Source organism: Bos indicus x Bos taurus, chromosome 3 (assembly GCF_003369695.1).
Source record: "Bos indicus x Bos taurus breed Angus x Brahman F1 hybrid chromosome 3, Bos_hybrid_MaternalHap_v2.0, whole genome shotgun sequence".
Classification (NCBI taxonomy): Eukaryota; Metazoa; Chordata; class Mammalia; order Artiodactyla; family Bovidae; genus Bos; species Bos indicus x Bos taurus.
This window is the reverse complement of record NC_040078.1, coordinates 120,549,526-120,554,449: the sequence shown is the minus strand read 5'-3', so window position 1 is coordinate 120,554,449 and position 4,924 is coordinate 120,549,526.

Here is a 4,924-nt window from a genome sequence, read left to right as displayed (position 1 = left end):
GGCCCTGACCCGCCCCCCAGCACCGCCCCGCCCCGGAGGACACAGAGTCCGCCTCTCGGGACTGCCGCCTCCTCCAGCCCCTCCAGTTTGTGCCCGCTCGGTGCCAGTTTGCCACCCACGGCTCCAGGGTATCTGCTCTGTGGGCCCGTTGGGCTCTGCCATCCAGGGCACCAGGCTGGGGGGGCTCCCGGCCTGACAGGTGTTCCCCGCCCCAGCCACCCAGCGGCCAGCTCCCGGCCGCCTCCCCCTCCCCCGGGGGTGCCAGCGGAGGCTGAGCAGCAGGTCTCCGCAGACATCTGAGCCCCAGCTCCGTGGGGCTCCTCTTCCCAGGGCTCCTGGGACTGAGGTACCCAAGGTGACCATGCAGCCAGCTGGCCTCCTCTTCCTCTGAATCCCAGTCAGCCCACCTCCTCCAAGCTGTCAAATCCACAGACTCAACTTGCTTCCTCCAACTATTGCTACCTCAATGTCCCTTTTTGCTTCTTCAGCCCTTGCATCAGTCAGTTCAGTTGCTAAGTTGTGTCTGACTCTTTGCGACCCCATGAATCAGCACGCCAGGCTTCCCTGTCCATCACCAACTCCCAGAGTTCACCCAGAATCCACTCACGTCCATCGAGTCAGTGATGCATTCCAGCCATCTCATCCTCTGTCCTCCCCTTCTCCTCCTGCCCCCAATCCCTACCAGCATCAGTCTTTTCCAATGAGTCAACTCTTCGCATGAGGTGGCCAAAGTACTGCAGTTTCAGCTTTAGCATCATTCCTTCCAAAGAAATCCCAGGGCTGATCTCCTTCAGAATGGACTGGTTGGATCTCCTTACAGTCCAAGGGACTCTCAAGAGTCTTCTCCAACACCACAGTTCAAAAGCATCAATTCTTCGGCACTCAGCCTTCTTCACAGTCCAACTCTCACATCCATACTTGACCACAGGAAAAACCATAGCCTTGACTAGACGGACCTTTGTTGGCAAAGTAATGTCTCTGCTTTTCAATATGCTATCTAGGTTGGTCATAACTTTCCTTCCAAGGAATAAGTGTCTTTTAATTTCATGGCTGCAGTCACCATCTGCAGTGATTTTGGAGCCCAGAAAAATAAAGTCTGACACTGTTTCCACTGTTTCCCCATCTATTTCCCATGAAGTGATGGGACCGGATGCCATGATCTTCGTTTTCTGAATGTTGAGCTTCAAGCCAACTTTTTCACCCTCCACTTGCACTTTCATCAAGAGGCTTTTTAGTTCCTCTTCACTTTCTGCCATAGGGGTGGTGTCATCTGCATATCTGAGGTGATTGATATTTCTCCCGGCAATCTTGATTCCAGCTTGTGTTTCTTCCAGTCCAGCGTTTCTCATGATGTACTCTGCATATAAGTTAAATAAGCAGGGTGACAATATACAGCCTTGACGTACTCCTTTTCCTATTTGGAACCAGTCTGTTGTTCCATGTCCAGTTCTAACTGTTGCTTCCTGACCTGCATACAGATTTCTCAAGAGGCAGGTCAGGTGGTCTGGTATTCCCATCTCTTTCAGAATTTTCCACAGTTTATTGTGATTCACACAAAGGCTTTGGCATAGTCATTAAAGCAGAAATAGATGTTTTTCTGGAACTCTCTTCCTTCTTCCATGATCCAGTGGATGTTGGCAATTTGATCTCTGGTTCCTCTGCCTTTTCTAAATCCAGCTTGAACATCAGGAGGTTCACAGTTCACATATTGCTGAAGCCTGGCTTGGAGAATTCTGAGCATTACTTTACTAGCGTGTGAGATGAGTGCAATTGTGCGGTAGTTTGAGCATTCTTTGGCATTGCCTTTCTTTGGGATTGGAATGAAAACTGACCTTTTCCAGTCCTGTGGCCACTGCTGAGTTTTCCAAATGTGCTGGCATATTGAGTGCAGCACTTTCACAGCATCATCTTTCAGGATTTGGAATAGCTCCACTGGAATTCCATCACCTCCACTAGCTTTGTTCGTAGTGATGCTTTCTAAGGCCCACTTGACTTCACATTCCAGGATGTCTGGCTCTAGGTCAGTGATCACACCATCGTGATTAGCTGGGTCATGAAGATCTTTTTTGTACAGTTCTTCTGTGTATTCTTGACATCTCTTCTTAATATCTTCTGCTTCTGTTAGGTCCATACCATTTCTGTCCTTTATCGAGCCCATTTTTGCATGAAAAGTTCCCTTGGTATCTCTAATTTTCTTGAAGAGATCTCTAGTCTTTCCCATTCTGTTGTTTTCCTCTATTTCTTTGCATTGATCGCTGAAGAAGGCTTTCTTATCTCTTCTTGCTATTCTTTGGAACTCTGCATTCAGATGCTTATATCTTTCCTTTTCTCCTTTGCTTTTCGCTTCTCTTCTGACAGAATGTGGTCCACTGGAGAAAGGAATGGCAAACCACTTCAGTATTCTTGCCTCGAGAACCCCATGAACAGTATGAAAAGGCAAAATGATAGGACACTGAAAGAGGAACTCCACGGGTCAGTAGGTGCCCAATATGCTACTGGAGATCAGTGGAGAAATAACTCCAGAAAGAATGAAGGGATGGAGCCAAAGCAAAAAGAATACCCAGCTGTGGGTGTGACTGGTGATAGAAGCAAGGTCTGATGCTATAAAGAGCAATATTGCATAGGAACCTGGAATGTCAGGTCCATGAATCAAGGCAAATTGGAAGTGGTCAAACAAGAGATGGCAAGAGTGAATGTTGATATTCTAGGAATCAGCGAACTAAAATGGACTGGAATGGGTGAATTTAACTCAGATGACCATTATATCTACTACTGTGGGCAAGAATCCTTCAGAAGAAATGGAGTAGCCATCATGGTCAACAAAAGAGTCCGAAATGCAGTACTTGGATGCAATCTCAAAATGACAGAATGATCTCTGTTCGTTTCCAAGGCATACCATTCAATATCACAGTAATCCAAGTCTATGCCCCAACCAGTAACACTGAAGAAGCTGAAGTTGAACGGTTCTATGAAGACCTACAAGACCTTCTAGAACTAACACCCAAAAAAGATGTCCTTTTCATTATAGGGGACTGGAATGCAAAAGTAGGAAGTCAAGAAACACCTGGAGTAACAAGCAAATTTGGCCTTGGAATACAGAATGAAGCAGGGCAAAGACTAATAGAGTTTTGCCAAGAGAACGCAGTGGTCATAACAAACACCCTCTTCCAACAACACAAGAGAAGACTCTATACATGGACATCACCAGATGGTCAACACCGCAATCAGATTGATTTTATTCTTTGCAGCCAAAGATGGAGAAGCTTTATACAGTCAGCAAAAACAAGACCAGGAGCTGAATGTGGCTCAGATCATGAACTCCTTATTGCCAAATTCAGACTTAAATTGAAGAAAGTAGGGAAAACCACTAGACCATTCAGGTATGACCTAAATCAAATTGCTTATGATTATACAGTGGAAGTGAGAAATAGATTTAAGGGCCTAGATCTGATAGATAGAGTGCCTGATGAACTATGGAATGAGGTTCGTGACATTGTCCAGGAGACAGGGATCAAGACCATCCCCATGGAAAAGAAATGCAAAAAAGCAAAATGGCTGTCTGGGGAGGCCTTACAAATAGCTGTGAAAAGAAGGAAAAGCCCTTGGATATCCTCCATTAAATGGTTCCAGTATTCAGTGGTTTCCCTCTACCCTTTGCTGGCTGACATGGTCACTGGTACCCAGAGCAGAGTTCTATTCCCACCCTCTGGCCCCCGTGTCCTACCGAGGCGGCTCCAGGACATGTCTGGCTCACCAGCTCCAGAGTCCTCGGTGCGGCAGACAGGAGGGACGTTCTGTGGGACACTAAGATGATGACCCCTGGCCGAGGGCACGACAGACAGAGTGTGTACATGGCTCAAGGCTGGGTTGGGAAGGTGTGCTGCAGGTTCTGCCAAGTAGAACAGAGATACAGGTGGTCCCTGCAGATTGGCAGAGAGTACAAGCAAGGACTGGATCAACAACCAGCCACCTGCCGCCTGCCAAGAGCGTGTGTTCTGCTCCGGTAAGGATGCCTTATCAGGAACAGCGCTGCAGCGGGGGTCTCACCACCTCTAAACCTTCTTCCCTAAGACCTGCCTGCCTCTTCACAGTGAATCAGTGGGGGCACGCTAGAACACACCCTGCCTTTGGGTTATGCTCCGGCAGGGAGAGAACACTCTAGAGACTTCCCCCTGGCCCTTCCTACCATGACAGTCCTCACTCCACAGGTCGGCGTGGCCATCCTGCCAGTGGTCAAGTCCATCTATTTGAATGACACAGACACTGGGAAGGTAACCAGAGGGGCCTGGGCAGCCATCCAGAACAATGTCACCTTACCACCCGATCACCACAGACCTCACTCTGACCACAGACCAGTGGCATCCTGGCCCCTGGGAACCCGCAGCAATGCACCTGAGCTCCCCACCCCCGCAGCAAAGCACCCAGCCTCCTCCTCCTCCCAGGCAGGCACCCCTGGGGCACGTGGGGGACAGTGTGGGCAGAGGCAGGTCACAGGCCCTCCTCCAGAGCCACAGCCTCCCCTCCAGCAAGGACCCAAGTCTGGGAATGGGGCGTCATCTGGAAATGGGTGCCCAGCCATGCTTTCACCGTGGTGACGGAGCTGGCTTTCTGGATGCGGACTGTTAGCACTCGTCAAGGAAATGTCCTCAGAGAGGTTTAGTTCCCACAGGGCCCTGGCACCCAAGCAGGTCTAGAAGGCGAAGCTTCTGTTCCAGAGGAGACACCTTATGCCCCTAGGAAGCGACCCCCAGTGCCCTCATTAAGAACATGTCTTTCTCATGAGCTTGGGACCGCCTTCGGACGCCATGAGACAGCTGAGGCCCAGGATCCCACCCAGGCCCCGGCGGGACTCACCCACTCTGCCCACTGCACGCCCCCTTCAAGAGTCCACACGGCATCTGGTCCCAGCTCTCGACACGATGCT